General features: G+C 39.5%; 1 protein-coding gene across 1 annotated transcript in view; it reads left to right on the forward strand.

The window, feature by feature from the left end:
* Nucleotides 1-20504, forward strand: part of LOC130906681 (forkhead box protein O1-A-like) — a 58915-nt gene that overhangs the window by 1066 nt on the left and 37345 nt on the right. The window lies entirely within an intron of this gene.

A 20504-nucleotide genomic window follows, 5' to 3' on the forward strand; every position in this document is an offset into this window, starting at 1 on the left:
CGCCAAGCCTTTTTCTAAAAGAGGAAAGAAAGAAGTTAAGGAAGAACTTTTATTTTTTTATGCTTATAATCAAGTATCAAACCTCACAAAAGTCAAATAAAGCAAACTGTAGTAAACAAAATAGAATATAAATTAAACAATTGCCAGATTGGGGGCCCCCTAGTGGTCAGGGGCCCTAAGCAGCTGCATAGTCTGCGTATAGGCTGGGCCGGCCCTGGTGGAAAACACACAAGACTGAAAAAAGTTTCTGCTCTTGCACTCTTTAAAAGAAACTGCTGTATTTTAAGCCAAAACAACTGTTGTGTTTGATAGAACAAGATGTCTATATGCTGCCATAGCAGATTCATGGCGCATGAAGCCCCCGAACTATTTTTAATTTGTCCGTTTTACCCTGAAAACCCTGGTTTACAGACATCATGCAACCGGTTTTGTTTCAACCCAGCCATAAAATGAAGGTAATTGATTCTGTTTATTATTCAAAATGTCTGTCGTCTTTAGCTTAGAATCATTCATTGATGTTTCATATTTTGTTTTAAAAAAAAAACACTTTAAAAGATTATTCACTCACATATTTTAAACTTTTAAACAAATTATGTCACAATGAAAAAAATGGCGTCTGTACAAAAGTCACGGATATCTACCTAATAACTCTCGCTTAATTGTTTTTTTTTTTTTGTTACTGTCACATTTTACCTGATATGTTAGATCAGGGGTGGGCAAACCGGTCCTCGAGGGCCGCAGTGGGTCCTGGTCTTTGTTCCAACTGATTCAGCACAGACAGTTAAAACCAATGAGGTTTGAGCGGAAACAAGAAGCACCTGATTGCAATCAACTGATTGCACTTGTAAGACATCAGATTGGTGAAAGGCTGGCCTCATGATGGGTTGGATCCATATCCCGCACCCACTGTGGCCCTTTGTGGAATAGTTTGCCCACCCCTGTGTTAGATGATAAGTAATCGATCCAAACAGAAAAATTGAAAGCAAAAAAAGTTTAAAAGGGTAAATATATGAAAAAGAAAATCTCGACCACTCCTTGATGTCTGCGATTTCTGCATCGCGACCCTTTTTATATTACCATGTTTCACCCATAAAATCCCCCCAAAATCCAGCTGTGGCCATTCACCGCTGTGTTTTGACACTCAGTGATACATGGTACATGGAGCTTTTGGATCGAAACAAAGTAAGTACGCGATAATATCTCGTTAAAGTCATGGCGTCTGTAATTCTGTTCTCGCGTGCTCTCACCTCCAAATAGGGTTTTGCTGTTTTAAAAAAAAAAAAAAAATTTTTTAGGGCTGTCAAAATTATCGCGTTAACGCGCGGTAATTAATTTTTTTAATTAATCACGTTAAAATATTTGACGCAATTAACGCACATGTCCCGCTCAGACAGTATTCTGCCTTTTGGTAAGTTTTACAGCAAGGCTTTTTGTGCTGTCTAACAGCGAACTCTTGTGGTCGCTTTGCGACATGGTTTATTGTCTTCTTGCCAGTTCAATATGGCTGCACGACGTCTCGGGCTGACGCCTACGTTGTAATGTTGTGCTTATATGATCCTTGGACAAGATTTGTCCGTAAGTATGGTTGTTGTAAAGAATGTACATATTATGTTAGTAAGCGAAATGTTATATTTTTTGTATGAGACGCTTTTTGTTTATGTTTAGTGAACCTGTATAGCGTGCTAAGCTAACGTTGTTGCTAATGCAATGCTTGTGTACTTTTTTTGTAGTTTTACAACGGTCTAAAGAGGACAATGGTTTGAGGCCATTTTATTAATAAATCAGATGAAAAAGGAAGAAGTCTGATTATTAAGGCGTCGTTCTCTAGCTGTCTAGCTTTGAAAAAAGTAGACGCTTCGGAGTGAGGACAGCATAGACAGATTTAAATGACAGGAGAGTGAAATGCCCACTACAGTCCTTATGTACCGTATGTTGAATGTATATATCCATCTCGTGTCTTATCTTTCCATTCCAACAATTTATTTTACAGAATATATATATATAATTTACAGAAAAAGATGGCATATTTTATAGATGGTTTGAATTGCGATTAATTGCGATTAATTACGATTAATTAATTTTTAAGCTGTAATTAACTCGATTAAAAATTTTAATCGTTTGACAGCCTTAATTTTTTTTCAAAATGCCCTCCTGCTCAAAAATTTTCTTCCCCCAGAAAATTGAGATTTTAAGCTTTCCAATGATGTATCACACATGCATATCGGACAGTTTTGAAAGTTGGCTAAATTGGGGGTCTCAGAGCAGAACTTCATGTCACCTGAGTGTTTTTCGCCATATATCAAGGACGTAGGTTTGCATAGGGACGGGAGCAGGGGTGGAAGTGGCTAGAATTTCTTGCCGGAACTCCACAACGTGAAGGTGATCACAGAGGCAGAAATGTTATTTATTTATTTATTTATTTATTTATTTATTTATTTATTTATTGGGGGGTGGGTCAAACCTCTTAAACTACTGAAATGCAAAGAAAACTGTTTTAGCACAGTTATTTCAATAACACATACAAAAACTGATTTTCATTCAAAATTGGATTTTTTCAATGATTTGCAAAATAAAAGTAAACAAAAACAGCAATAATCCCAACCTCCATCTCCTAATTTTTATTTTCCCTCATTTCCTCACATACTTGATGCCAAATCTCACTTTTAACTACTTAAGAACATAGGATGTATATTAAAATTGAAGTAATGTAAAGTGATGTAAACGTTTACTTTTTGTTTTTTTCTTTTAATAAAGATATAAGTAACATACATTCAGAAAAATAAGTACAAATGACCTATATCATGCAGAGTGAAATGGAATATATTTTGAAGATCGCGCAAACATTGACTTTTTTAAATCATAAGGAAATGAATAAGTAGCCTAACATAAATGAACAAAAATAAGTCCAAAGTTCACATTGACAGCTAAGATGTTCTGAACCTCCCCATCAGAGCAAATAAAACTAAATATGATAAATAAGCCTCCTCAACTCTTTTTGTTGCTCTTAAAGATTTGATCCATTTCATGTTGCGTTGCCCTTTTTTGTCACAACAATTAAACAACCTTCTATTTTTTTTTTTTTTTGCTGTTCCCGAAAACATGCACATTTGAACCAATCAGAGCTAACTATCTCTGTTGCTCACGTGTCAGCATGTCAGCCAAGTGAACGGATAAATGAGTCCAGGCGTTTTGCTTTGCTGCGTGCATTTGCACATTGACGTGACTCATCATTGTCAGACTCAGATAACTGCAGCAGCTGGGGAAACCTCCATGCCGTCCGTGGAATAAAATTAAAAATAAATATTGGTGGAAACGGATTATGCTACACTAGCACTTTATTACGCATGCTGTTAACACTTGTGTATGTAAATCTGATGTTGGTAGATTGTTTTCTTTTTGGAGATAAAATGCATGTGTGGCGTTTTTTTTTTTTTTTACATAGTGTTTTGACAGTTGCCGTCATATTTTCGGAATCAAAGCACCGTGTACCGGAACAGCATTCCGGCTCTTAATCTTATACCGGAACTGCGTTCTGGCTCTGAATCTTATACTGGAACTGTGTTCCTGACCGTTCTGGCCCACTTTCACCCCTGGACGGTAGGGACATAACACTGGAAACTTTTCAGGTTGATCCCCTCAAAATGGATTTGGATTTCTAGCTCCATCAATGGAAGCCAATGAGTTCAACGAGTGCCTTGTTAGGGTTGAAAAAAAAAAAAGAGCATAATTCGTGCATGAAAGGTTTAAACAAAAATCCCAACGTGAGATGAGTCACCAGAGACCTGCCCAGGGTGGATTTATAACCTCAAAGTTAGTTCACATTTGATCATTATGACGATAAGCAATGTAAAAAAAATGGATGGATAATATTATCCATCAGTGTTTGAATAATGCACACCTTTCAGTAAATAAATTTGTTTATTTCGGTGCATGAAATAATTTGACCTAACATTGGTTTCCAACTCGCATTGAGGCAATGCACATATTTTACATCAAACAAATGATCTATTCATAGAGACAATTTCTCATAAACATTATGGTCTTGGGGTCTATCATGCATTTCAACAGTGCATATCTACAGAATCTCATCTATAAGTATACAGCTGGAGGATAGGAGATAAACTTTTCCCTGAAACTGTTGGGCCAAAAATTGGGATAGTACGCAAAGCACTGACTTAGGCAGATGGAAACACTCCAAAATGAGAGAAAGTTCATAGTCAACCTTATATATTTCAGCTGTGTAGCACTTCCTGGAACCTGTCCATGGCAGGAAATGCCTTTGCTATCAAATATAGTTTCCATTGTTCAACCCCCTTGAAGGACAAAAAACATAACCGTTTGTTTGAGCAGTCATTTCAACTAAATATATGTAACAATTACGTAAAAAATGAAGGCACCATGCAGTTAGCTCTCTATAGCTTCCCGTCCACAATAACAGGAGCTGGCACGAAGAGTTCAGTGAGTGTTGGGTGAGTCGTGCGTGGAAGGGGAAAGGGGCTGGCAAGAGGGGATGGCGGGAAGAACGTCAAACATCCTCCATTCCTGAGCTCTGTGTTCACATCCTTGTGTCTTCTAGAATTTCCTCAGCGGATGCTACAGCTCCGAGAGAAAGAGAGGGACACTCTTTATTGCGTCACTTCCCCTTCTGACCTTACTTTTCACCTTAACTCCATGATTATAGAACAAACAGATGCTATTTTATTCCATAGATAAAAAGGTTATAAGGTCATTTTTCTTTCATCTTTTATTTTTTTATTTTTTTAAATATTACCTTATCTGACACTGAAAAAACAGTTAAAAGTTTTTTCACAAGGTGTACAATTCAGTGCTGATTTATTAGCATTATTCCACCTTAATGGATGATGCATTTGGTCAACTCTAATTGTGGTTTGTAGCTATTATCTACTGTATCTCCTTGTGACCTTGCATGACGACGACCACATGACTTTTTCCTTTTTTCTTTTTCAACCACTTCTTTCTGCATTTTTGGTAACATCGGCTTGACATTTTACAGCTCGCGGATTAAAAAACATGAACGTACAGCAAGTTTATGGAAACCAAATAGTTTTTTTTTTGTTTTTGTTTTTTTGAAATCAAATAACACCTGCTTATTGCCAAAACATTCATAGGATTCTTTTGAGACTTGAAGGAGATTAACTGCAACTGCTTGTACACAGACGGGATCTGTTGCCCCAAATACAGTCTTTACTGTATTTTCTGGACTATAAGTCGCACATTTTTCATAGTTTGACTGGGTCTGCGACTTATACTTAAGTGCGAGTTATGCTTTTTTTCCCACTCAGCCTGTTATGTTGTGTTTGTTAGGCTATAGTTATCTGACAAAACAGTTAACATATTACTAGGGATGTCCCGATACAGGTTTTTGCACTTCCGATCCGATACCGATATTGTTTTGCACTTCCGATCCGATACTGGCCGATACCGGCCTATCTGAGCATGTATTAAAGTTTAAAGTTATTTAGTCTCCTTACTTAGTTGTCAGACTCATTTTGAAAAGGGTTTTAGTGCTCTTGATAACAACTAGCCAGCTGAATTAGGTGAGTTTGAATAACATACAACTAGAGATGTTCCGATCACGTCATTTTCAAAGTTTTCGGCCTGCCTTTTTTAAATATATATATATTTTAATTAAATCGTTTTCTAATTGTATTCAATGTTACAGACATAAAATGTTACACTCATCCAAAGTCTTTAGTTTAGGCTTAAGGTAGGGTTATCAAGTTTATCCCGATAAAGGCGGTAATTAATTTTTTTTAAAAAAAGTATCACGTTAAAATATTTAATGCAATTAATGCATGCACTGCACGACCCACTAACGCAATGCTGCGCTCAATCTGTAATGGCGCCGTTTTACCTATATAGAGAGATAAAAGGCAGCATAAAATGAGTAGAGTGAATTTTGGCAGCTGTTGGAGCCTTATTTTAATCGGCTAAAGCCTTACAATCCCTCTCCCTACGATTAGAAGCAATTGGGATGAAATGTGGGGAAGCAAGGTAGTAATTGATCTTTTTCTTAACACCTTAAGTTAATTCGCAACGCAGAAAAGATATATCAATTGGTCGCACTACGCACAGTCATGGTTCCACTTCCCATCATGCATTTGGGCATGGCTACAGTATCATTTACTGAAAGCTCAACAAATACACTAGATGGCAATATTTAGTCACAATGTACAAAGTCACAAGTCTTTCTATCTGTGGATCCCTCTCACAGAAAGAATGTTAATAATGTCAAAGCCATCTTGAGGATTTATTGTCATAATAAACAAATACAGTACTTATGTACTGTATGTTGAATGTATATATTCGTCCGAGTTTTATTCATTTTTTTCTTAATGCATTGCCAAAATGTATATGATCGGGAACATTTATCGGGAATGATTGGAATTTAATCGGGAGCAAAAAAAGCAATCGGATCGGGAAATATCGGGATCGGCAGATACTCAAATTAAAACGATCGGGATCGGATCGGGAGCAAAAAAACATGATCGGAACAACCCTACATACAACAGTTGGTAACAAGAAACTGACCTGTTTATTCAGTGACAAACACAAAACATTATAAATAACAAACAGAAATGGCATAGTCAGTCAGTAAAACATGCAAATAATATTGTAACTGTCTTTAAAAAGCAAAACACACAAACAACCTCACTGGAAAATCCCACAAACCCTCCAAGCTATTAGATGCTTTTAATGTTTCGTGCATTAGTTACAATAATTGTATCAAAAGCCTCTCAGGTTTAAATAAACGACTATTTCAGTATCAAGTTAACATTTTAAAACAGTAAATAAAATACTCAAGTCCCCATTCTGTATCAGCAGCTTTAAACTCAATTCAATTCATTTAATTTTGCGAATCAACTGTTGAAGTTGTTAAAATTGCTCCCGTTATTCCATAATTTCCCTTCTGTTTACTTTCGACATGTGAAAGTTTTAAAATTGTTTTGAAAATAGATTCAAGTCAAGATTTTGCCGATTTAGGAGTATTTTAGATAAAAAGTTAATTAGGTTTGCTTGGAAGGTTCACAACAGCCTACTAGGGAAGTCTTCTGCTTTAAGATGGCAGCTGTTTACTAACACATCTAGTTTTCAATACTTCAATGTTGCTAACGCAGTCGAGTCTGTCATTTTGCATCTAGTTCTATAAACATATGATATCTATTATCGCCAGTAAAACGACGTTGACGTAGTTTGTAGCGGCTGTCAGCAGCAGTCAGGTATGCTTGTGTTTTTTATCCAGCGGCATGAGTTGAGCATTGGCATTACCCGGGTCTATGACAAGCATGATGTTTACTCTCGGGACGCAATGCGGTCAGTTTCTCATTGCGTCCCGAAGACCGCGCTGTGTATTAGTTCCGCTTTACTTGACATATTTCAATAATCGGAATTTGGATGTTTGTGAATCGTTCTCGAATCTTCCACGGCCGAATCGCTCAAGGATGAAATGATGGCTGAGCATGTTGTACCGTGGTTCTAAGTGTTGGATGGTGCGTCTTTACTCACGAGAGATAATGGCTCATTATCCAGAATGAATTCTTCGGCAATGACTCTTGTTATTCGCTGGGCTTTGGGACTGTCGAGTGCCAGTTTGTCACGCAAAGCAAAAGTTTCTGCCAGTGTTAGTTGCGTAGGACCTTTCTTTTTGTCTTAGGTTTTCTTAACATATTCCTTATATTCTTTGTGGTGGTATTTCGCTAAATGCTTGATTAGGTTGGTTGTATTAAAACTTCTTACAGCTTTACCACCACGCTTGACTTTATTGTGGCATATGTTGCACTCTGCCTCTTCGTCTTTGTCGTCCTTTAAGGTGAAATGATCCCACACAGCTGACATTTTTACCGATAAAGTCTTTCGGTAAATTGGGAAACGTTAATGTAGTTTGTTGAAGGTGTGCCGTAAAATGCGGACCGGATTTTAGGGAAACCGAAGCAAAAACTGGAATGGATTATGTAAATCGGTGCGCTGGACAACCCGGACCGGAATTTTAAAAAATCTGGATCGGAAGTCTGGATCTGAATTTTTCTGTGTCGGCCGATCCGATACCGATGCACATTTTTTTGCCCATATCGCCGTTCGATCCGATCCAAATATTGGATCGGGACATCTCTACATATGAACTCACACTAATCGACAATATTGCTAAGTGCTATGTCAAATCAATAACTTTTGGGAAGAAAATTCATGTGGGGGAAAAAAAAAAAAAGAAAAGCTCATGTAGAATGAGGTATGCAACTCTACCATGTTTTATTGTGCGTCCTTGGCTGCAAGGGGACGGGTCTTGATAAGCATATGCTTCTCCCGTCTGCCCTTGTCTTTCTTCGGTTCTTTCTTTCTTCGGGCTAATCATATTACATTTTGTAACTGTCAATGATACTGATGATGATGGCAATGAACATTTCATTCATTCATTCATTATTTATTACCGTAATTTTCAGACTATAAACCGCTACTTTTCTCCTTCGTTTTAAATCCTGCGGTTTATAGTCCAGTGCAGCTTATTTGTTGATTTATTTGGGGTAATAAGTAACACTTTAATTGACAGCGGCGTCATAAGACTGTAATAAGACCGTCATAATTATAACATGACACTATCATGGGCATTACTGAATGTTTATGAGATATCATCCGGAAAATTATGTCACTAACTCCATTTATGTACAGCCCGAATCATTTGCATCCATTCAAAAGTGAGATAATTTGCCAGATAACACTAAATGACATCTATTATAAGCATTGGTTAATGCTCTTGACAGTTTTATGTCAGAATTATCATTGTCTAATGAAAGTTTTATGGTTCCGCTGTCAAACAAAGTGTTACGAAATACCATAACTAGCAATTAATGAAACAACTAGAACAGCAACTGAAGAAATAATTAGCACAGAACATGAATTTTGATTTTATTAACATCTGTAGCGCTGCAATGTTTGCTAGGAGGCATGTTGGACAACAACAGTGTTGGCAGCAGAGGTTGATTGTCTCCCCAAAGAGAGCAGTGATGGCCAAATGGAGCTTCACGAAGCAATTGAACCAATTTACTCCAAAACTTCATGATGGTTCATTTGGTCTTATGAAAGTCGTATTATGCCGCTGTCAAATAAAGTGTTACCGGTTAATATTTTTCGGTCTAACTATCCCATTATACAGTGAGAACAGCTGCGGCTTGTAGTCCAGTGCGGCTTAGCTATGAACAAATGCCGTTTTCATGCCAGGTTTGGTGGGTGGCGGCTTGTAGTTTGTTCTTTGGTTTTGATCCTTTAAAAAATTAACCCCCACAAACGTGACTTATACTCTAGTCCGACTTACAGTGATCCCTAGCAACTTCACGCTTCAAACTTTGTGCCCTCAGTCCATCACAGATTTTTTTTTTCGATGAAAATATAAATTTAAAAATGCAATATTTTATAGAGCTGCCCTGATGCGATCACGTGTTCCCTCACTCTCGCTCCTGCCGCTTTTCTTGGACAGGCAGTGCGCTGGAGTTGCTTCTTAAAATTACCGTAATTTTCAGACTATAAGCCGCTACTTTTTCCTTCATTTTGATACCTGTGGCTTATAGTCCAGTGTGGCTTATTTGTTGATTTATTTGGGTTAATATGGAACACTTCATTTGACAGCGGTGTCGTAAGACTGTCCTAAGACCGTCATAATTGTCTCATGACACTATCATGGGCATTAACAAATGCTTGTGACAGCTGTCATTTAGTATCATCTGGCAAATTATGTCACTAACTCCATTTAAGTCCAGCTTGGATCTTTTACACTCATTCAAAAGTTAAATTATTGGCCGGTTAACACTGAATGACATATGTTATAAGCATTCATTAATGCTTTGGACAGTGTAATATCACAATTATGATTGTCTAATGACAGTCTTATGTCGCCACTGTCAAATAAAGTGTTTCCAAATACCATTATTGAAAAAAACTGGAACAGTGACTAAAGAAATGTTTAGCACAGAACAGGATTTTTCATTATTTACATCTGTAGCACTGCAGTGTATGCTAGGAGGCATGTTGGATAACAACAGTGTTGACAGCAGGTGGCAGCAGAGGTTGCCTGTCTCCCCCAAGGCAGCAGTGATGGCCAAATAAAGTTTCTTGAAGCGATGAAGCTTTGTAGCCAATTGGTTCAAGGTTTCATGGTGGTTCATTTGGTCTTATGACAGTCGTATGATGCCGCTGTCAAATAAAGTGTTACCGGTTCATATCTTTTGGTGTAAATATACCATAATACAGTGAAAACAGCTGTGGCTTATAGTCCAGTGCGGCCTATCTATGAACAAATTCTGTTTTCGTGCCAGATTTGGTGAGTGGCGGCTTATAGTCAGGTGCGTCCTATAGTGCGAAAATTAGGGTAACGATGATTGACAGACGTTCAGGTTTGATCTGGCTAGAGAAGCCAAAACTTCAAAGCGCCGCATACGTCAATCATCGTTTAGCTTGTTAAACACTTGCTGTGGCAACTCATTGTGTGTAAGTGAGCAGCTTGAGCAGATTTGAGTAGACTCACTCAATAAAGCATTTAATAAAGACAAGGGTTTTTCTACTTCATTCTTGTTTGAAAATAATTTGGTGGGACCGTAACATGTTAAAAACCTATCATAATTATTACATTTGAAGTGTTTAAAAACCATTTATAAAAATATACTGTTACTGTATATATCCCCCCAAAAATTTTAATTATACTTTGGTGGAAAAAAAGTAAGAAAAAACATGTCTTATATGCATCTCTTTCCAATGTTAAATCTGAATAGATACATTGAGGACACACAAAAAGTTTGAATTTTTTTTTGGGGGGGGGGGGTTGGGGGCGCTACTTCGCTGTTTTTCACTTATCGTGGCGGGTTTTGGTCCCCAATAACCGTGAAAAAATGACAGATCACTGTATATAGTATGTTTTTTTTCCTCCTCAATGTGCATTCTTTGGCTGGTGCGACTTATAGTCCGAAAACTACGAAAGTTACAATAATATTTAAGCGCCTATGACAAAATTAGATCCCAAGAACAACTTTTAAAAGCTGTTTTCATAAAATAAAGACAGTTTAAGATGCTATAAATTTCAAGTCAACAGCGCTCCACTTGACCACTATTGTTGGCATGCTCGCTGGGTTTTGGACCCGCTGTTAATGGTTATTTTTACACCTTCCTGTTAAAAAAAAAAAACACGACAGTCCCCCTACAATGAACTATGACGCATTTCCTGGCAAGTGGATGGAAAAAAGTGCCATGTGTTAACATCCCCGCCCGGCAAAACACGAGTCTCTGGCTTGGAAAACTGAGGAGGAACCTATATTCCAGACTGTACATGTTTTGTGAATTTCAGTCGACTTGGAGTCGTTTTATTCCATTTAAACATTTCTTAATGTTGTGCTTTCCGCTACTTCATTGCTGATATTTTGTTTGGAAAAAGCCACATGCCCGAGTATCCTCGTGAGCATTGCAAGATAGAGGGCAGGCAGCGACTTCATCATAGGTGGAGGGTATTGAGATTGATTCTAAAGCACCGCCTGTAACTGACTTGAGGTGGGTGGAGAGTGGGACGAGGGTGATGCTGCAACCTCGGAAGCTTCCTGTCGGCCTCGCTTACAGCATTTTGTTTTCCCTCTCAAACTGTTTTACTATCTCAAGGTGCCTTTGCCAGTAGGCTAGGCCCCTCTCTAGGTTGGGTAGTGGTTCTCCCTTGGGATGTTTGTGGATCCGTTGTGCAACCTAAGCTAACCTTGAATAGTATTGCTGTACACAATAGCCTTGTAGAGTGTCAATGTAGTTACATTAATCAAAGCCATTTTCAGTCTGTAAGCCAAATCTTCTTACTGGTTTGTATTTCCAAGCTTGTGCATTTTGATTTGCTTGGATTTTTTCATTGCGTGAAAAGAAATCAAACCATAGGATATGCGTCATATAGAAGAGACTAGCAGTATGGCCCAGCGTTGCTCGGGTTTTTGTAATGTGAATGTAATACAACCGAATGGCAGATAAAACATACTTTCCTTAAAGATGCAGCTATAATGGAGTAATAGTAATGCGCAGTAGCTTTTCCATCACTGTGTACAGAATTTTGGAGAGCAATGTGGAGAAGAGAGAGAGAGACCGTTTTTATGTTTCACACTTGCTACTCTTGTGCCCCATACAGCGCACGACCCCAAGAGACAGCTCCTTTATTCATCAGAAAACACCAGAACATAACGACAACCACCACTCTCACTCACGGTTGCGGAAACTACCAATTAACCATTGCGGGCGTAACACATAATAAATTACAGTCGCTACAGTAGGAATATTTAGCTGAAATGAAAGTTATGAAACCCTTGTAAAAAAAAATTTCTAAATCCAGCGTCTTATTGTGGAGTACTCACAGCCATGGCACATGTTAATCTGTTCATGAAACAGTAAAGTTTGAAAGCCAACTGCGACATTGCACATTGTCGCCTCCACAATCAGGGATTTTCTAGTTTTATGATTATTTTTTTGCGCTAAATGGAGGCCTACAGAGATCAAAGCTATCGAAGAACACTCCCAGAATCATAAAGTACAACTGTGCAAAATTTCGTCAAAATTCGCCCTGCTGTTTTAGAGTCCATAGGGAACGAACACGCCAAGGGTGTAAGTTTGCATAGGGACGGTAGGGACATAAAACTACCAACTTTTCAGGACGCTCAAATTGTCCCCGCCAACCTTTAAGCCACCTTATAGGCATTATATATTGAGTTCAGTTTTGAGATCATTTAGATCAGGGGTCAGCAACCCTGGTCCTCGAGTGCCACTATCCAGCTTGTTTTCTATGTCTCCCTCCCTTAACGCACCTGACTCAAATAATCATGATCGTTATTAGGCTCCTGCAGAGCTTGCTGATGAGCTGATCATTTGATTCAGGTGTGTTAAAGGAGGGAGACATGGAAAACAAGCTGGATAGTGGCACTCGAGGACCAGGATTGCTGACCCCTGATTTAGATTGTCTTCCCATATGTTTTAAGGATAGAATTGACCCTACCTTTTTAAAGTGAATTATTTTATTATGTTCAAACTTATATTTACCCCTTTTCACTTGCTGAATGTGCCAGTCCAATCCCTCCCCCAAACGCACGTTTGATTGGCTGATGACTTGACCCACCCATGACACACACACGCACACTCACACAGCCCCAACAGAAATACATGTCCACAACATGCCGCCTCCTCCGCCCCCTTTGAAGATGAGGGATATGAGAGGTTTTTTTTGGCCAGCAGCAGCCACTGTAAGTAATTAAAAAAAGATGTCAATGTTGTGGAGGTAGGAAACACACCACTAATTTTTTGCCTGGCACAGCCAGACTGTTCTCCTTGTATTTTTCAAACACTGTGAGAATAGTCTGGTACCCAGCCCATTAACGGCCTCTCGAGCACGGACAAAATCAACTGTCCAATCAGATTGGTTTATTTGCGTGACATGTTCTTAACGAGCAACGTCACTCTTCCAAGTTGGAAGTCGTCTCCACAACAACATAGATGGCGAACAGGAGAGCCGAGAATATGTTCCAATCCACGGTAAAATCAGTTTTAAATTACCAAAAACACATCGACACGAGTCATTGACAACAGTCTGTCTCGCGCTAGCCATGTTGAATAAACTCCGCTCTCCTCGTATGTTTACTTCCGCGCGCAAGTCCCTTGTCCTGCCCTCGTCGCTTTACTAACGTCACGTCCGCTCGTCGCTGATTGGTCCACTCCGCTGTCTGTTTGCTGTGGCTTGCTCCGCCCTGGAAATTGTATCTGAATGGTGGCCAGACTCAATAGCTGTAACAGCGGTGAGTCTGGTGTCCCAGGCTAACTAATTTTGCTACTGAAAGTCCAACCTGCATCAGAGTTGCATAACATTAAACTGTTTGAACTTGCTTACCTGCGAAACTCGAGTAGGAAGCCGCTTTGTCTTTCTGTTTGTGTTTTCTACTGTTAACGTTAATTAAACTGTGAGAAATGTAGTGAACTCTGCTGGAGACTATAGAACCAGAAAAACGTGAGCAAGAAGCTGCTTAGAGAGAGACGGGAGCTGCATAACCTAATATGTTGCTCACACAACACAACATACACACAACATAAATATAAGCGGAGTTTAAGGAGGGCCAAGGAGACCAGGCCCCCCGGTGGCCGAAAAGTGTCATTGCGTGTAATTTACTTTTCTATACTGTATATGATTTTAAAATTATGAATTTTCCGGTAAAATGTTGTTTATAAAAAATGTAAAGCAGTAAAACAAACAACAAAAATGAATGAAATGAATAAAAAAGGACGTTAGACTGTCATTTGCTTTGCTTAGCCAAAACCACCCGAGGACCGAAAAGGCAAGATGGATATACGTAATTTTTTCAAACCTAAGCTTTCAAAAGGGACAACAACTACTGAGCAAGAACCAAGGATTGAAACTGTGGACCATGAAACGTTAGGGACGACCGTCAAAATGGTGAGCGGAGTTTCAATTTGCCCCACTAAAGACGCTAATTTTAAAACAGAGCCACCACCAGTGTCTTGCCAATGTAGTTACCCCCGTCAAAAATTCTGTCCCCTGGCCGTGGGGGCGCACACACATATTAGCTATGAGGTATGTCGACCTAAACAATCAATTGAAGCCAGAAAAGAACCACAGTTAGAAAATTTTGGACATCATTTTTTATTAAACTGGAGAAACTCCATAAAGGACTTGAATTAAAATAATAACAGTTATAGGTAATCCTACGAGTAAAACAGTGTCAAGTTCAAAAATAGACCCTTAGGTAGACATTTGTAAAATTACCCAAAAATAAGGAGAGAAGACACTCAGTTTTCTTGGCCAAGGAGAGCAAGGAGGGACTAGACAGTGAAATGCTGGATTACGCTGTATAGTCACCAAAAGTGATCTAAAATAAACCTCCTTGCTCTTTCTTTTATTAGGGGTTTGTCCTAACACAGAAAGGTGCCGCCCTAAAGGGAGGGGGAAAGCAAGCTGGAGACACCCATGTGATTTTGGTTGGCTATGTGTGAGCATGTAGGTGGAACTAACTAAATACACGTGTGTAAGCAAAGGCACTTAGGTAAAGTTGCCTTTTTTTTTTACCTTCGGTACGTATGTTACGTTATACGACAGAAAAATACGTTTTTTTTTTATTTTTATTTTTTATGGACTGGCCATGTTTTAAAACCTCGCAGATAACTACATCATCAAAACACGGAAATCAAGTAAATCAGTGCAGCGCAGCGGCTCCGCCCAGGGGATACAATTTTTGACAAGGGTAACTACATTTGCACGACACCGGCAGGTGTATCATATTCAATGGATGAATGATCTTGCCGAAAAGTATAGCTGTCCTAGGCAGCCTGATTTAGAATTCCCCTCAAGAATGATGGGAAACATAAATTAAAAATGATAATTTTCATCTTATTATTATAAATATTCTTGTAAGTTCATTTTATCGTTGACACTGCGTTTCGGGGTCACCAACATGTTATGCCCCCCCGTCTCAAAAGTCAAACTCATAACATAACCATACAACATAATCATAATAAACTATGTACATTAAAAAAACAACAACAAAAAAAACGTTTTTGGATGCCGCGAGCTACCCACACTAGCGTTGCGATCGACTGCTCGATCGTGATCGACGTAATGAGCACCCCTAATTTAGCATATCGATTAATTATGTTCATATTCTTGAGAAATGTAGCCCTGACCTCCGTTCACCCAATCTGTTTTGGTCTTATTAATGTCCCATCCTGAGCAAAAAGTGTACATGCAGGTTATGCTGTTATGCCATCCCTGCCAATGTTGAGACCAAACCAACACCCTTGGAACACGGAGACAAAAGTTCCAATAAGTTCGAATAAGTATTTAGTCAACCAACAATTGTGCAAGTTCTCCTACTTGAAAAGTTTAGAGAGGCCTGTAATTGTCAACATGGGTAAACCTCAGCCATGAGAGACAGAATGTGGAAAGAAAAACAGAAAATCACATTGTTTGATTTGGAACGACTTTATTTCCAAATTAGAGTGGAAAATAAGTATTTTGTCGCCTACAAACAAGCAAGATTTCTGGCTGTCAAAGAGATCTAACTTCTTCTAACGAGGTCTAACGAGGCTCCACTCGTTGCCTGTATTAATGGCACCTGTTTTAACTCATTATTGGTATAAAAAAACACCAGTCCACAACCTCAGTCAGTCACACTCCAAACTCCACTTTGGCCAAGACCAAAGAGTTGTCAAAGGACACCAGAGACAACATTTTAGACCTACAACAGGCTGGGAAGACTGAATCTGCAATAGGTAAAACGCTTGGTGTAAAGAAATCAAGTGTGGGAGCAATTATTAGAAAATGGAAGACATACAAGACCACTGATAATCTCCCTCGATCTGGGGCTCCATGCAAGATCTCACACCGTGGCGTCAAAATGATAACAAGAACGGTGAGCGAAAATCCCAGAACTACACGGGGGGACCTAGTGAATGACCTACAGAGAGCTGGGACCACAGTAACAAACGCTACAATCAGTAACACAATGCGCCGCCAGGGACTCAAATCCTGCACTGCCAGACGTGTCCCCCTGCCCAAGCCAGTACACGTCCAGGCCCGTCTGCAGTTCGCTAGAGAGCATTTGGATGATCCAGAAGAGAACTGGGAGAATGTGTTATGGTCAGATGAAACCAAAATAGAACTTTTTTTATAGAAACACAGGTTGTCGTGTTTGAAGGAGAAAGAATACTGAATTGCATCCGAAGAACACCATACCCACTGTGAAACACGTGGGTGGAAACATCATGCTTTAGGGTTGTTTTTCTGCAAAGGGACCAGGACGACTGATCTGTGTAAAGGAAAGAATGAATGGGACCATGTATCGAGAGATTTTGAGTGAAAATCTCCTTCCATCAGCAAGGGCATTGAAGATGAGACGTGGCCGGATCGTTCAGCATGGCAATGATCCCAAACACACAGCCAGGGCAACAAAGGAGTCGCTGCGTAAGAAGCATTTCAAGGTCCTGAAGTGGCCTAGCCAGTCTCCAGATCTCAACCCCATAGAAAATCTGTGGATGGAGTTGAAAGTCCGTGTTGCCCAACGACAGCCCCAAAACATCACTGCTCTAGAGGAGATCTGCATGGAGGAATGGGCCAAAATACCAGCAACAGTGTGTGAAAAGCTTGTGAAGAGTTACAGAAAATGTTTGGCCTCCATTATTGCCAACAAAGGGCACATAACAAAGTATTGAGATGAACTTTTGGTATTGACCAAATACTTATTTTCCACCATGATTTGCAAGTAAATTCTTTAAAAATCAAACAATATGATTTTCTGTTTTTTTTCTCCATATTTTGTCTCTCATGGTTTAGGTTTACCCATGTTGACAATTACAGGCCTCTCTAATGCCCCTTTCCCACTGAAACTAGTGGGTCAACGCGCGTATTTTCCAAGCCGATGCAACCCACTAGCAATTGGCATTTGGCACCTTTCCCATTGACCAAAAAAAGCTGTGTCTTTTTTTTTTTTCACCCGTCTAACCCTCCACCCCTCCTCAGCCGTGCGTAAGGTTACGTGACGTCACCACGCTAAGATACCCGTCGACAAGTGCAACCGAATTCATTCAGTTCAAGGAAGTAAACAATGCAGAGCAACATGGAAGCCTCCTTTCCGTTTGTGTTCTCTGTTTTCATGCTTTTTACTGCCCTCAGAATGGACGAAATGCAGCAAAGGATCAACACTATGCTTGTGCTGAGGCAACGTAGGCGAAGTGAACTCTTCTTCTTCTACTAGCTTTGTTGTGAGCCTCGACGTAACTATGGTTGTGGGGAGTGTTAAATGGGAGGCGACTGGCACGTTGTTATCACCACGTAAGAGCCAGTGTCACCATGTAGATTAGGGTGTTGACTGTTGACCCGGGGTTTTGCTTTCACACTGCATGACGATCAGAGCCGAGGTGATTTTAACGCGGGTCGCTTGGCGGGTTGATTGACACGGGTCGCTGCACCTTTCCCACTGCCACCAAAAGCCGATTGTTAGTGGGTTAACATGGGTTTTTTGGCCAGTGGGAAAGGGGTATAATATTTTCAAGGGGGAGAACTTGCACAATTAGTGGTTGACTAAATGCTTATTTGCCCCACTGTATAAGTATACTCGTAGATATAGATAATGTGAGCAATGTTTGTTAAAGCACCCTTAGGTCTTAGTACCATAATTTCTGCCTTAGTTTGAATTGACGCCTTGTGGTATGTGTGGGCAACAAAGCAACTTTTGATACTTTTACATTCTCAAAGTCCTTTGTGACGTCTCGACTCATAAAAATACCACTATATCAAAGCAAACTATGCCAGCATTTAACTCAACAGACCGCATTGTTTTTTAACATTTGTTGAAAGATCACAAGCACTTTGCAATTATATCTCAACTTAATCCATGTGATTTTTGCAAGATCACTTTTGCCATCATGCTTCAAGACATTATGAATTCAAGTACTTATGTACCCTCAGAACAAAGCCATTAAGTGTTATTGTTGAGATTTATAGAGATGGTACACATTTTTGGCCTAGGATATTCAGGGACACATTGCTGATGAGATATATAATGTGACGCGTTGAATAACTGTCAGCCAATTGTCTTGGGACTCACAAGGTTAAAAGAGGAGAGGCCCGCTTGGGAACTTAAGAGGCCCGCTCAGAGTTTAAAGTAACCCCGTGAAGAAAAGGAGGCTCAGGGCTGGGGCCTTTTTTTCTGTGGCTTGAGGGAAGGAGGGAACACTCAGCTGACTCAGAGGCCTTCATACAGTCTGCTGTATACCAATGTGCGAGTCTGAGGAATCCTTGGCATGTGCGTTACTTCATTGTCCTCAGGCCACCCCCCATAGCATGTTTGCATAAAGAAACTTGCCTAAAAGCATTATGCAAAAACAGACATGAAGCCACATGAGGTGTCTGTCTGTAAAGCGTAACTGAATCTAAATAAATTGTGATGATTGATTAGTCTTGAAGACTCTCCAAAGAGGGCCTTGCATTACATTTTCTAATCAGTTTAATATTTTGTGTTGTTCTAACCACTCACCACAATAGGCCACTTAAAGGACTTTTCAGACACACCAATCAGAAGACACAATATATATTTTTAATAGGGCTGTCAAACGATAAACATTTTTAATTGAGTTAATTACAGCTTAAAAATTAATTAATTGTAATTAATCGCAATTAATCGCATTTCAAACCATCTATAAAATATGCCATATTTTTCTGTAAATTATTGTTGGAATGAAAAGATAAGACACAAGATGGATATATACATTCAACATACGGTACATAGGGACTGTATTTGTTTATTATAACAATAAATCAACAAGATGGCATTAACATTATCAACATTCTGTTAAAGCGATCCATGGATAGAAAGACTTGTAGTTCTTTAAAGATAAATGTCAGTACAAGTTAAAGAAATTTTATATTAAAACCCCTCTTAATGTTTTCGTTTTAATAAAATTTGTAAAAATTTCAATCAAAAAAATAAACTAGTAGCCCGCCATTGTTGATGTCAATGATTACTTACACAATGCTCATGGGTGCTGAAACCTATAAAATCAGTCGCACCCAAGCGCCAGCAGAGGGCGCCAAAACTCCATAAAACGCAATTAACATGTGGAAATTTCACTTTACTGTCATTTAAATCTGTTTGAGCGGGCCATGTGCGTTAATTGCGTCAAATATTTTAACGTGATTAATTAAAAAAATTAATTACCGCCCGTTAACGTGATAATTTTGACAGCCCTAATTTTTAATATCTGGAAATACAACCAGATGCAGGCAAACAGGGAAAAAACTGTGCCCAGGGTCTTAGCCTGGAACTCCAGACTCAACGCTGTTCCAGCTATAGAGTCTGGCGACTGTTCCGCGGATCAAATTCCCAGGGCGGAGCAAGCCACAGCAAACAGACAGCGGAATGGACCAATCAGCGACGGGCGGAAGTGATGTTGGTAAAGCGACAAGAAACTCTAGCGCAAGGACGTACACATACGAGGAGAGCGGAGAAAGGAGACGCTTATTCAACATGGCTAGCGCGAGAATGATAACGGCGTTAGAATATAACGGCGTTACTAACGGCGTTATTTTTTTCAGTAGTGGGTAATCTAATTAATTACTTTTCTCATCTTGGCAACGCCGTTACCGTTACTGAGGCGGGAAAGGCTTGCGTTACTCTGCGTTACTATGTTGGTTGACGCGAGAAAAGTCTGAGAGAGAAGGACTCACGGAGACGAGAGAGCAGAGCAGGAGTGGGGACGCCGTTGCAAACGCGATGCTAGGTGGCTCCAATAATACCTGACTGTAGCCGATAGCCGACAAACTACGCCCACATAATGCAACGGTAGAAATCATATATTGTAGAATTAGATGCAAATGACAGACACAGTGGCATTAGCAACATATCTAAAGAACTAGATGTGTCAGTAAACAGCCGCCATCTTAAAGCAGTAGACCTCTTAGGAAAGCTCTGTTGTAGAGAACCTTC

This window comes from Corythoichthys intestinalis, chromosome 18 (genome assembly GCF_030265065.1).
Source record: "Corythoichthys intestinalis isolate RoL2023-P3 chromosome 18, ASM3026506v1, whole genome shotgun sequence".
NCBI lineage: Eukaryota > Metazoa > Chordata > Actinopteri > Syngnathiformes > Syngnathidae > Corythoichthys > Corythoichthys intestinalis.